Below are 14,643 nucleotides of genomic sequence, written 5' to 3'. Positions count from 1 at the left end.
TGTGTCTGTTTGTGTATTCGGCCATCTTAGCAGTCAACCTGGAAGGTGAGCTCCTCCACCCTCAATATTTGTTAATCAAAAGTCCATTGTGGATTGAATGTGTCAGGGCATGGGCTTTTGTCCCTTTTAAGCACTGTCTGTAAATATGCAAATGTCTTTCCAGTCAAGGGTCTGGTGTTTTTTTTTAAAGCAAGCTCTTCCTTTACATCAGTAACAGTTTAAAAATCAATGTTCATGTGGCAAAATTAATATGCCTCATTCTTGGTAGGTGGGAGCCTGCATGACATCTCCACACCCAAGGGAATGAAATGCGATTTGAAGAAAAAAGGCGCATTTCATTAAAAGGTTTGAGAGAAATATAAGATACAGAAAGAAAAACCATGCATTTCTCTCATTCATTTCCATTCACTCATAAATTTTAAAGCTTATTAAAATTGTCCTTTCTGGGTGCCAGTGCTGCTTTAATGTCCCCTTTTTGGCATCCTCTTTGGGGAAGCTTTTCTTCAGTTTTCCCATTGCCATGACTGCCGAGGGTCTTTGCCTGTTGCAGTCTTTTTTTTTTCAGGAGAGTTAGTAGTGGGTGGGTCTATCCTGAACTCTCTTTCAGTGCTTTGCAAAGGCTTTTGACTTCAGGGAATGGGTTCCCTTTCCTCTGACTGTTTGGGAGGATTCTTTGCTGATCTCCACTTTGTTCTCTGGGACATTCCTGCCTGCAGGTATGTGTGCAGACTTGGCTGCACTCTCCTGTGACACTTTGATTAGGTGAGGCATCACCCTCATGGTTTCTCTGCCCCCGAGAGGTCTCTCTTTGTTGCTGCAAGTTTCTGTAAATGCTGTTAACAACTCTGGTGGGGTGCTTCTAGATTCTGCATTTACATTGGAGGATGTGGGGTCTAACTTTTTTAATTTTTCAGGGTTGGCTGACTGGACAGTAGGGGTTTTCATCCGGGACTCCTCCTGGACTTCCTTTAACCTGCCCTCTTTGTCGCTTTTTCCCCTTCTCTTTCTAAACTTTTGCCAGCCCTGTGCCTGCCTGTCCCCTTTTGTTCTCAGCGGGGGTCCCTTACAGTTCACCAGCCCTCTGCTGGAGGGTCCTCATAACACCGGTACAGGACTTAGGGATGCAGGTTGCACTGTAAGTTGGGGTTTCCCTTCAACCTGGCACATATGGCAGCTCCTGCAGTACTCCATCACATCTTTCTGGAGTTTTGGCCAGTCAAACTGCTGTCTTGTGTGGGTTTTAGTCTTTCGTTTACTGGCATGCACAGTCACTGTAGTCTCTTGGGCACTTCTTAATATTTCTCCCCGGTACCTCTGTGGCACCACTAACTGGTGAACTACTGTCCACTCCTTGCTCTCAGGTCTGTGAGGATAACACCATTTCCTTCTTATTCTTTAAATAGTAGCAATCAGGGACTCCCTCTGCTTCACTTTCAGACTGGGCAGCCTGTGCTAACTCTTGCAATACTGGGTTGGCTCGCTGAGCCTCAGCTAGGGAAGATTTATTTAATTCATTCCCTGGGTCTCCTAACTTTCCAAAGAAAGTGTCGGACAGGCAGACCTCATGGCCATCTACCTGCAGTGCCAATGCAGTCTCCTCTGGGGGAGCTGGTTTGATCATGGCCTGATCCACTACACATTCATGGAAACTGCAGGGAATCGTCTCCTGCCACCGCCCTGTCTCTCTGACCTCCTGCGGTCTTTCTTTCACTACTGGGGGGCTACTACCTTGTCCCCTGCCAGATCATTAACTAGGAACAGGTCAACCCCGTCCACAGGCAAACTAGGGACTATACCTACAGTCACTGGTCCCGAAACTGGATCGCACTCCAGTTGCACAGATTAAGGCATACACTGCCCTCCAATACCATTCACCACCATTTTGGTGTTCACTGCACTCTCTGGGGGAAAGGTCAGGCCTTTTCCCAGTAAAAGGGGTTTAGTGGCCCCTGTGTCACTGAGAATCACTGTGGGCTTGCTTGCCCTACTCGAGGGATGTGCGGTTACTTTCCCTTCAGACACAAAACCCTGATAACCTTCAGGAATCCTATAAGCTTTTCCCGCACTGGACGTAGTAAGCTTCCTGGGTTGCACTCTTACTGCAGTTAAAGCCACAGCTTGTTCTGCTGGGCTTTCCATCAGGGTCCCGTCTTCACTGAGTGGGTGTGCCCTGATCAACCCTACTGGTTTTCCCTTTAGTTTCCAGCAGTCAGCTTTTAAATGCCCTGCCTTATGACAATGGAAGCACACAGGTCTCTGGGTCTCACTCTTGCTCACACCACCTTCCTTTTTGGCTAGAGGAGGGCCCCCTGTGTCTCCTGCTTTTCTTGCTCTCCCAGGACTGCCTGGCAGAGATCATATTCCCACCCTTTGTCCTTTTCGGATTTGTGGAGGTGATTAGGAAAGGTTCTCCCCGGGAAGCCGACTTATAAATTAAAGCAAACTCATCAACTAGAACGGCTGCTTGCCGGGCTCTCTGAACCCGCTGCTCCTCTACTTGGGTCCTTATTGAGAGTGGGAGAGAGTTTTTAAATTCCTCTAACAGGACTACTTCCCTGAGATTTTCTCAGAGCTGAGCTGCATTTTAAGAGCCCTCAGCCATTGGTCAAAAGCCAGCTGCTTACTTCTTTCAAACTCCCGATAAGTTTGATTAGCTTGCTTTTTGAGGGTTGTAAACTTTTGGCGGTAGGCTTTGGGTATTAATTCATATACCCCGAGGATAGCATTTTTGGTCAGTTCATAATTTGATGAACTCTCATCTGGGAACAAGGCATAAACCTCATGGGCTTTTCCAGTTAGCTTGCTTTGTATTAAAAGAGACCAGGTCTCAGCTGGCCATTTTAACTGCCTTGCCAGTTTCTCAAAGGACACAAAAATGCTTCCACATCTTCCTCATTGAATTTTGGAATTAGTTGAGCAAATTTTAGCAATTTAGTACCCAGCCCTGAATTATGCTCCTCCATTTTGGCTATGCTTTCACTGAGGTTACTCTGTCGCCTCCAAGTTAACTCAAGCCGCTTCAGCTCTCTTTCTTCAGATTCTTTCTGGAATATTCTTTCTTTCTGCCACTCCTGCCTCTCTCTTTCTTTCTCCTGTCTTTCATTTTCTTCACGTTCCTTGTGGAAGGCTCTTTCTGTCTCTCTCTCTCTCTCTTTCCCTGTCTTCTAATTCAAGTTTCCTTTGTTCCAGTTCTATCTATGCTAGCAGTATCCTGTCTGGGTCTGCTTCTAACACTGCATCTGCTTCTTCAGCTTCAAGGGAAAAATGGTTGGCCACTAGTCTTAGGAGTTCAGACTTCCTAGCCTTGCCACGTACAGTGATCCCACACTGCTCAGCCATTTTTCTCGACTCCTCCATCGACAGTGCTTTTAACTTATCCCAAGTTACTTCACCCTGGCTTGGAAAGCTACTCGCTTCAGTTGCAGACAAGTTAGTATTCAATCACACACAACCACAAGAAAACCTGTATTAATCTTGCTCTTTTTTTTAGATTGGAAACAATTTGGCTTCCCACTTCCAATTCCTCGTTTGTCTGTGGGTAAAATTCCGGATGCCAGCCCCCAAATTTCTGTTATGACTGGGTGAGAAAGGTGCCTAGGGGTCCCTTTCAGCCTTCACCTGGTCCTACTGTAAAAGGATTTAATTTTTAAACACACTGTGTTTTGAGCTCCGCCTTGGTGAATACTTGTTCACCACTTTCCAATTATAAGGCAGAAAATGAGCACAAACAGGCTTTCTTAGGTTTAAAGAAGAAAAGTGAAATTTATTAAAACTTAAACTTAAACTCTAATTCGGTTAATGCCTATAGATACACACCGCAGCCCATGCCAGCATGCATACGCGATACGCACATGCAAATAGAGACAGAAAAGAGCAGAAGAAAAATAGTGGAGAGGATTGAGGCAATCTCTGAAGAGGGGTTTTTGTTACTGTCCTTCAAGCACACTGTAGTCCTTGCTTATGGTTAGATTTTGCTTTTCGTTGGGGCCCAGTATTCTTCTTAAACCTTGTTCACTGTAGGAGACTTTTCTTGGAGTTCCTATGTCTTCAATGGATTCTGAAGCTGGTGAGAGAGATGAGAGCAGACAGGAGAGGTTGCAACAAGCCAGCCATGAGAGATCTATTCAGTCCTGGAGCAAACAGCTTTCTGAGTTCAAATTCTCTGTGGAGAGTTAAAAAAAACTCTGACAGCCAGTTAGTCGTGTGACTAAACTGGTCTGACCATGTCTGTTTGTGTATTCGGCCATCTTAGCAATCAACCTGGAAGGCAAGCTCCTCTACCCTCAATGTCTGTTAATCAAAAGTCCATTGTGGATTGAATGTGTCAGGGCATGGTCTTTTGTCCCTTTTAAGCACTGTCTGTAAATATGCAAATGTCTTTCCAGTCAAGGGTCTGGTGTTTGTTTTTACAGCGAGTTCTTTCTTTACTCTAGTAACAGTTTAAAAATCAATGTTCATGTGGCAAAATTAATGTGCCTCATTCTTGGCAGGTGGGGGCCTGCATGACATCACCTCAGTCTTCATGTGTGTCTAATATTTTGTTCTAGGATAATTGTTGTCACCAGATTCATTAGTTTGTGATCCTGACTGGAAATGCATATTTATGGACATTGGATGAGGACAAAACTGGGTTCTACCATGATGGCTCACCTCCAAATAACCTGCCATGTTGTTCATCCACCCAGGTGAAGATGACCATGTTTATCATCTGGCCAACACTCACCAATAAGGTTCGGACAAGAATAATGGCATTTAGATGTGTTATGCTGGATAATATTTATCCTTCAACCAAATCACAAAAATATTATCTTGTTGCTATTTGTGTCATCTGGCTGTGCGAAAGTTGATTGGCACATTTCCTATATCACAATAGTCACTGCACTTCATTGGCTGTAAAACACTTTGGGATGTTATGAAAGCTGCTATATAAATGCAAGTTCTTTCTTACTGTAGGGAAATCCATACTCATGGAACCACACCCCAGAAAGGATTAACACCATCACAAGTGGGCATGAGGAAAAACGGTGACAAGAGAAAATGAAATAAAGATTGTATTTACTTGAACACACTCCTTTGTGAATAACTATAATTGAATTGGGTAATAATCAATCAATACTGCATTTGTCATGGATTCTAGCACAGTAATTCCTCTTTTAAATGTAGAGAAGCAGGATACTACTAGACGAACCTTGGTGTGATACAGTGTATATTGTACACATTTGAGTTCAGCATTCCTACTCTTAATTGTTGCTGAAAGAGCTTTGGTGTTAAGACTGACTAGATTTACTGTGGCATTGATGACAGTAACAGTGAGAATCCTGCCTAATGAATAGTTGTAATCAAATGGCTTATTCACTCCCACAAGGACAGTGCATGGCCTCATCAAAGACAGGATTTTGTGTCAATTTAATCAGAAAAGAAAAGGGAGGAAATAAGGGTGAAGATCAAAGTCTCCTAGTTCAGCCGCAGCATTGGATCTCTCCATTGTGCAGGTAAAAGGAGTAAAGGATTAGTTGATTTATGATTGGACTGCAGTTATTTTTCCTGTGTATATTTAGCAGGGTTATAGGTTAAGCCAGGCTACAAAATGTCAAATCAGTTTGCTTTTCTCTGATCGTAATATGAATGATACATTATGGTTGGGAATCAAACGGTTTTTCTGTTTAATCCTCAAAATATTTGTAAGCTAATTTCTTACCTCCCCCCCCTACCATTCATTGCCCATTGCAAGCCTCTGCAGGCCCTCCACCTCCATTTCACCAAGGCCTTTGACTGCAGGTTTGCCTTGAAAAACAATGATAACTGGAATAGAGAATCCTTCAGACTGCCTTGTGCCCTTGAATGATGGGAAAGGTACGACACTTGTCTATGCCTTCTCCTAGCAGCACCTTAATATGCTGTGGGACAAGCCAACAGCAGCCAAGAGCATTGGCAAATATCAATTCATGTTGTGCTGATACGTTTGTGAAACTGCACCCCTCAACATTCTCTGCTTGGTGTTCTTCCAGCTTTTAGTAAAGTGTTTCTTGCATTCACACTACTATACTGCCCTATCCTACACTGCCTGCTGTGGTTAGTAATTTACACTTGCAATCGATAATAGTGCATTTGTTAGATAAATGGAGTTGAGGTATTGATCAGCGATGATCGACTTGAATCATGCACTTGAATGCTAAATAACTTGTTCCTCTTTCTGTGTTCCTTTCTTCACCGGTACTGAAATTATATATGTGGTCTGTTTGTTTGCTGTTTCTGCCTCTAGCTCGCAAACCTTTGCTGTGTTTGACATTAGCCTGATTATTTTCCTTCCCTGACTTTAGATACACTATAAATCCCTAGTGATTTTCTATTCTTTGCCATAATCTCTTCTTCTTGTTTGACTCCATAGAACCAAATTTGGTCATCACCTAGCTCTGCATTCATGACTCCCACAATTTCCTGTTGAAATCACTTCAGTCTGGCTTCCAAAACTGAATCACCTAAATCAGAGTCACCACAACATCCTTTATGATTGTTACTGTGGCACATTATCCTTCCTTCTCTTCTGCGATTGCTCAGTAACATTCAACACAGTTGATCTCTCCATCCTCCTCCACCACCAATCTTCTATAATCCACTTCTGCAGAACTATCGGGTTTGTTTCCATTCCTGCATGTCCCTGCATAGCTGATACATTTACTTTCTTCTATCACTGCATGATCACTTCCAGAGTACCTCCATCATGCCCCCTTCTTTTTCCTTGTCTACATGTTGTCCTTAATGACATTGGCTATAGGTGTGGAATTAATTTCCACCTGTATGCTAATGACTTGCATCTCCATCCTTGACTCCATGACCATCTGGCAGATTGTTTGTACAACATCAACAACACCAACTTATATTTATACTGCACCTTTAACATAATAAAATGTCCCGAGGCACTTTACGGGAGCATAAGAAAGCAAAAGGAGATATTAGGTCAGACGACCAAAAGCTTGGACAAAGAGGTAGGTTTTAATGAGTGTCTTAAAGGAGGAAAGAGGGTAGAGAGGTGGAGCGGATAGGGAGGGTATTCCAAAGCTTGGAGCCTAGGCAACTGAAGGTGCGTCCACCAATGGTGGATCGATTAAAATCAGGGATGCACAAGAGGCCAGAATTAGAGGAGCACAGATATCTTGAATGATTTGTTGGGCTGGAGGACATTACAGAGATAAGGAGGGATGAGGCCATGGAGGGGTTTGAAAATAAGGATGAGAATTTTAAAATTAAGATGTTGCTTGACTGGGAGCCAACGTAGGTCAGCGAGTACAGGATGATAGGGAAACAGGACTTGGTGTGAGTTAAGACACGGGTAGCAAAGTTTTTGATGGTCTCAAGTTTATGGAGAGTAGAATGTGGGAGACCAGCCAGGAGTGTGTTGAAATAGTCCAGTCTAGAGGTAACGAAGGCAAGATAGAGGGTTTCAGCAGCAGATGAACTGGGATAGGGGCAAAGTTGATGATATTATGAAGGTGGAAATAGGCAATTGTAGTGATAGTACAGATATGAGGTCAAAAGCTTAACTTGGGGTCGAATGTAACACCAAGGTTACAAACAGACTGGCTAAGTCTCAGACTGTTGCCAGGAAGAGGAATGGAATTGTTAGCTAGGGAATGGAGCTTGGAGCGGGGACCGAAAACAATGGCTTCACTCTTCCCAGTATTTAATTGGAAACATTTCCGCTCATCCATTACTGGGTATCGGATAAGCAGTTTGATTACTTAGCAACAGTGAAGAAGTCGAGAGAAGTGGTGGTGAGGTAGAGCTGAATGTCATCAGCATACATGTGAAAACTAACGCTGTGCTTTTGAATGATGTCACTAAGATGAGCACGTAGACGAGAAATAGGAAGGGGCCAAGGATAGATCCTTGGGGAACACCAGAGGTAATGGTGTGGGAGCAGGAAGAGAAGCTATTGCAAGTGATTGCAAGTGATAGATAAGAATGGAGCCAGGTGAGAGCAGTCCCACCCAACTGGACGACAGTGGAGAGGCATTGGAGGAGGATGGTGCAGTCAACCATGTCAAAGGCTGTAGACAGGTTGAGAAGGACGAGAAGGGAAAGTTTACCTTTGTTACAGTTCCATTGGATGTCATTTGTGAGTTTGATAAGAGTTGTTTTGGTATTGTGGCACAGGTGGAAACCTGATTGGAGGGATTCGAACAACGGAGTTCCGGAAAAGATGGGGACAGTTTTGGGAGGTGACAACACATTCAAGGACTTTGGAGGGGAAAGGGAGATTGGCGATGGGACAGCAGTTTGCAAGCATTGAGGGGTCAAGGGTTGTTTTTTTGAGGAGTGGGGTGATGACAGAAGATTTAAGGAGGGAGGGACAACACCTGAAAAGAGAGAACCGTTTACAATATCGGCTGACATAGGGGCCAGAAGGGGAAGTTGGGTGATCAGCATTTTAATGGAAATAAGATTAAAGGAACAGGAGGTGGGTCTCATGGACAAGATGAGCTCAGAGAGGGCATGAGGGGAGATAGGAGACAAACTAGAGAGATGCGAGTTCAGGGCTCAGGCAGGGAGGAGCAATAGAGGAAATTTGGCCAGGTGGGCTCGTGGAAGAGAGGGACGCAGCAGAGGCAGCTGATTGGATGGTCATGATCTTAGTAACAAAGAAGTCCATGATCAAGTCATGTATGAACCCGAATTTTCTCTAGTGGAACACTGGGAGGACAGAAGTCACATTATTTAGATCATACCAAAAGTCCTGTATCCTTACCCAGACTCCATTCCTCCATCATTCGACTACCTCTTCTAATTCTGAGTGGCTAATTGGTTGGTCTAAATCAGACAATGTACAATCTCAATGTACTGTTTGATCCAGAGATAAGTTTGAAAACCCACAACAATTGCAGGACCATTGATGCAATATTGATGCCAATGTTGTTCCTTTGTTTAAGGAGGGTAGCAAGGATAATCCAGGAAATTGTATGCCGGTGAGCCTTACGTCAGTGGTAGGGAAATTATTAGAGAGGATTCTTCGGGACAGGATTTACTCCCATTTGGAAACAAATGAACTTATTAGCGAAAGGCAGCATGGTTTTGTGAAGAGGTGGTCGTGTCAAACTAACTTGATTGAGTTTTTTGAGGTAGTGACGAAGATGATTGATGAAGGAAGGGCAGTGGATGTTGTCTATATGGACTTCAGTAAAGCCTTTGACAAGGTCCCTCATGGCAGACTGGTACAAAAGATGAATTCACATGGGATCAGAGGTGAGCTGGCAAGATGGATACAGAACTGGCTCGGTCATAGAAGACAGAGGGTAGCAGTGGAACGGTGCTTTTCTGAATGGAGGGCTGTGACTGGTGGTGTTCCGCAGGGATCAGTGCTGGGATGTTTGCTGTTTGTATTATATATAAATGTTGGGAGGAAAATGTAGCTGGTCTGATTAGTAAGTTTGCGGACGACACAAAGGTTGGTGGAGTTGCGGATAGTGATGAGGATTGTCAGAGGATACAGCAGGATATAGATCAGTTGGAGACTTGGGCAGAGAAATGGTAGATGGAGTTTAATCCGGACAAATGTGAGGTAATGCATTTTGGAAGATCTAATGCAGGTGGGAAGTATACAGTAAATGACAGAACCCTTAGGAGTATTGACAGGCAGAGAGATCTGGGAGTACAGGTCCACAGGTCACTGAAAGTGGCAACGCAGGTGGATAAGGTAGTCAAGAAGGCATACGGCATGCTTGCCTTCATCGGTCGAGGCATAGAGCATAAAAATTGGCAAGTCATGCTGCAGCTGTACAGAACCTTAGTTAGGCCATACTTAGAATATTGTGTGCAATTCTGGGCGCCACACTACCAGAAGGACGTGGAGGCTTTGGAGAGGGTACAGAAGAGGTTTACCAGGATGTTGCCTGGTCTGGAGGGCATTAGCTATGAGGAGAGGTTGGATAAACTCGGATTGTTTTCACTGGAACGACGGAGGTGGAAGGGCGGCATGATAGAGGTTTACAAAGTTATGAGTGGCATGGACAGAGTGGATAGTCAGAAGCTTTTTCCCAGGGTGGAAGAGTCAGTTTCTAGGGGACATAGGTTTATGGTGTGAGGGGCAAAGTTTAGAGGGGATGTGCGAGGCAAGTTCTTTACACAGAGGGTGGTGAGTGCCTGGAACTTGCTGCCGGGGGAGGTGGTGGAAGCAGGTACGATAGTGACGTTTAAGAGGCATCTTGACAAATACATGAATAGGATGGGAATAGAGGGATACGGTCCCCGGAAGTGCAGAAGGTTTTAGTTTAGACAGGCATCAAGATCGGCGCAAGCTTGGAGGGCCGAACGGCCTGTTCCTGTGCTGTACTGTTCTTTGTTCTTTACCTCATCCCCAAGGCCACTAAAATCAGTATTCGTGATTTTTTATCCCTAGACTTAACTTCTCCACTCCCTTAGCCTTGCCTTCCTGCCATGGAGAGGTCACTTCATAGTTGCCTCGCAGCGACTGACACCACTGACCACCTCCAGGTGCTTACCCATTGTCTCTCGAGACAAGGAGGCCAAAGAAGAAGAAGAACTTCTCCACTGGCTTGTTTCCCAACCTCCCATTCGTCACCTTACACCAATTCCAACTTGTCTAAGACTGCCAGTTACATCCTGTCCCACTAAGTTCCACACGCCATCAACCCTGTCCTCCATTGGCTCCCCTTCTCCAAAAGCATTAGAATTTATAATCCTCAATTTTGTTTACAGCTCCCCCCACCCCTCACATCCCCCGTGGTCTTGCCCTTTTTACTTCTGCAACCTCCAGCAGCCCTTTATCCCAGCCCAAGCTCTCCAGTTCTCTGGCCTGAGATCTTGAGCACTCCATCTTCTTAATTTTCCACTCTATCATTTGTGACACATTATTAGCCTTATTGTCTAGAATGTACTCCTTAAACCCCTCTGCCATGCTACTTCTCTCCCAACTTTAAAATATTGCGCAAAACATTTTTATTTTTTTTTGTCATCCCCCCCTAAAGCATCTATAACAAACAGCTCAGCACCTCTTCATTCCCATTCTCCAGAATTTCAATAGACCATGCCACTTTTGATTATTTTCTGTTTCAGAATTCCAGTAGATCAAAGTAAATCCCATTCATATTATGAATGACCACATCATTCCCGAATCAATCTCATAATATACATTTTTATATCTCATTTATTCCCATTGTATGAGAAGTGGAGGGTATGATAGAAGTTTGTGAGAGAAGATGTGCAAGGTAGTGACGTAAGTGATTGTGGCAAAGCATTTATATAGAATTATAGAATGATACAGCACAGAAGGAGGCCATTTGGCCCATCGTGCCTGAGGCAGATAATACACCTCTATCCAATTAGTTCCACTCCTCTGCTCTCTTCATGGTCCTGTCAATTTTTCCATTCAAGTATTTATCCAGTTCCCTTTTGAAAGTTACTAGGTTTATAAGTTTATCGGTTGGTTCCTGGGAGTCTATCATGATAAGTCGAGAATGATTAAGTGATTTTAAGTCGCTCAGTTTTGAAGCAATTAGTGTAAGTGGAGAGTGGCAATGTGTCCCTTGTTCAAGAAAATCTCCTTGGGAAATTTGAGCCAATCTGGAAAATGTGATAGATCTATTTGTGCGACACTTACATTTAAAGTGCAACAGTTTATTACTAGATGATACAGTTGATCTGCTGTACAATTGCTCCAAAACAAAAATAAAAGCAAAAGGGTAGATTATCCAGCTGCTTCTCATTCTTGAGCAGTCATCAAAGACTCATTTTTAGCTTTCAACACTCACTAGGAATGCTGTAAGACAAACTATGAAATGGTCTCCACCTTAATTACGCAATTAGTATTGCTCCTGGATTATTTTCGCCCGCAATTTCATCTTAACTAACAAGTTAATACAACTCTGAATATTTCTTCTGTATGCAAATACTATAAGCTTTCACTTAAAGAATTGAAAATTAGTCTCCTAAATTCTTGCTGGTTGCTTTCAGGGTGGTTTGATTTTCTAATGAGGCGTCACCCAATATTCTGTACCCACAGCTATGACATACAGTCCTGTCAGTTCATGTAATCACTCCTTTCAAAGCTAATTCTAAACTTAAAAAAATGCAAAATATGGTGAAGCCACAAATGTGTTAATATTAAGTAGGAGTTACTATATTAAAAATTACCTCTGATGTAGTCATTATGTAAAATTTAAAAAATAATCAACTCCAAAGATCATATTGAGCTTGAGACTATTTCAACAATTCTCCTTTGGGCCCTTGCAACAGCCAATAAATATTTTAGTTGAACCCCTGGTTGGTTTTGTGGCTCTGGTTTGCTCATCTCCTTTATTCAAAAAGGGAAGGAGACAGAAAGCAGGAAACTACAGGCCAGTTAGATTAACATCTGTCTTAGGAAAAATGTTAGAAGCTATTATTAAAGACGTTATAGCAGAGCATTTAGAAAAATTTAAGATAATCAGGCAGAGTCAACATGGTATTGTGAAAGGGAAATCATGTTTAATCAATTTATTGGAGTTCTTTGAGGGAGTTACATGTGCTGTGGATAAAGGGGAACCAGTGGATGTATTGGACTTAGATTTCCAGAAGGCATTTGATAAGGTGCCACATGAAAGGTTATTGCAGAAAATAAAAGCTCATGGTGTAGGGGGTAACATATTGGCATGGATAGAAGATTGGTTAGGTAACAGGAAACAGAGAGTAGGCATAAATGGGTCATTTTCTGGTTGGCAAGATGTAATGAGTGGTGTGCCACAGGGATCTGTGCTGGGGCCTCAACTTTTTACAATTTATATAAATGACTTAGATGAAGGGACCGCAGGTATGGTTGCTAAATTTGCTGATGACACTAGGTAGGAAAGTAAGTTGTGAAGAGACCATAAGGAGGCTACAAAGGGATATAAATAGGTTAAGTGAGTGGGCAAAGATCTGGCAAATGGCATATAATGTGGGAAAGTGGAAAATTGCCCATTTGGCAGGAAGAATAAAAAATAAGCATATTATCTAAATGGTGAGAGATTACAGAGCTCTGAGATGCAGAGGGATCTGGGTGTCCTAGTGCATGAATCGCAAAAGGTTAGTATGCAGGTACAGCACTTAATTAGGAAAGCTAATAGAATGCTACTGTTTATCGTGAGGGGAATTGAATACAAAAGTAGGGAGGTTATGCTTCAGCTATACAGGGCATTGGTGAGACCACATCTGGAGTACTGTCTCCTTATTTAAGGAAGGATGTAAATGTGTTGGAGGCAGTACAGAGAAGGTTTACTAGACTAATACCTGGAATAGGTGGGCTGTCTCCTGAGGAACGATTGGACATGCTGGGCTTGTATCCACTGGAATTTAGAAGAGTAAGAGGCAACTTGATTGAAACATATAAGATCCTGAGGGGTCTTGACAGGGTGGATGTGGAAAGGATGTTTCCCCTTGTGGGAGAATCTAGAACGAGGGGTCACTGTTTAAAAATAAGGGGTCGCCCATTTAAAACAGAGATGAGGAGAAATTTTTTCTCTCAGAGGGTCGTGAGTCTTTGGAATTCTCTTCCTCAAAAGGCGATGGAAGCAGAGATTTTGAATATTTTTAAGGCAGAGGTAGATAGATTCTTGATAAGCAAAGGGGTGGAAGGTTATTGGAGGTCGGTGGAAATGTGGAGTAATCAGTTCAGCCATGAATTTACTGAATGGCGGAGCAGGCTCGAAGGGCCGAGTGGCCTACTCCTGCTCCTAATTCGTATGTTCGTATGTAGATTACACAAACATGTCCTGTGATTATCATCAGACTGTTTCCAAATTGATGTTTCACATCTGTATTGCAGAAGTGCTGAATGGGATGTGATGCTTTTACTACACATTTTGGACCAGAAAATAAGGAAAGAAAGACTTGCATTTATATAGCGCCTTTCACAACCACCTGACATCTCAAAATACTTTACAGCCAATGAAGTACTCTTTGAAGTGTAGTTGTTGTGTAATGTCGGAAATGCAGTAGCCAATTTGTATGCAGCAAACTCCCACAAAAGCAATCTGATAGTGATCAAATAATCTGTTTCTGTGTTGTTAATTCAGGGATTAATATTGACCAGAACACTGGGAATAACTACCCTGATGTTCTTCAGAATAATACCATCTTTTACACCCACCTGAGAGGGCAGACGGGGCCTCTCAGCTGAGCAACAGCACCACCAACAGTGCAGCATTCTCTCAGTATAGTACTGGAGTGTCAGCCTTGAATTCTGTGCTAAAGTCCTGGAGTGGAGCTTGAACCCACACCCTTCTAACTGAGGGATGAGAGTGCTACTAACCAAGCCACAGCTGAATTCACAGTCCTTTGGGAGTGATATATTCATACTCCCGAAGAGACCCAGAGACATAAACTATGTGAGGTTTTTCTGTCCGAATACGACAATATAAATGCACCAAATCAGGATGAATAACATTGAGTGGGACTATATTCAGAAATGTACATTGCTGCTTGTTGTGTTGTTTAAATCAATTGGACAATGTCTCATTGGCTGGGGAGATTTAATGATGGTGAGAATCACAGAGTTTCTTTTTAGCTTCATTTCCAGAATATCTATCCACTTCCCCTTGGCCCTGCTTTTTGACCTCTTACTCCCTTCCCGCCAGACTCTATAAATGTTTAATTGGTTCCAGTTGGCCTACG

General features: G+C 43.1%; 1 protein-coding gene across 8 annotated transcripts in view; it reads left to right on the top strand.

Moving 5' to 3' along the window:
- The window catches only part of LOC137375816 (uncharacterized), a 59,843-nt gene that overhangs the window by 33,373 nt on the left and 11,827 nt on the right, over positions 1–14,643 (top strand). Inside the window, exon 1 of one of the 8 annotated variants that reach the window (XM_068043313.1) lies at positions 5,084–5,098. The exons of the other annotated variants lie outside the window; for them this stretch is intronic. The gene's annotated coding sequence lies outside the window, so the exon portion shown is untranslated. Of the gene's footprint in view, positions 1–5,083; positions 5,099–14,643 lie in introns of those variants that run through there. 8 annotated transcript variants of the gene reach the window in all.

The sequence above is a fragment of the Heterodontus francisci genome, chromosome 12 (genome assembly GCF_036365525.1).
Source record: "Heterodontus francisci isolate sHetFra1 chromosome 12, sHetFra1.hap1, whole genome shotgun sequence".
NCBI classification, from domain to species: domain Eukaryota; kingdom Metazoa; phylum Chordata; class Chondrichthyes; order Heterodontiformes; family Heterodontidae; genus Heterodontus; species Heterodontus francisci.
The sequence above is the reverse complement of the archived record's forward strand: the minus strand, read 5'-3'. Positions and strand labels throughout refer to the sequence as shown.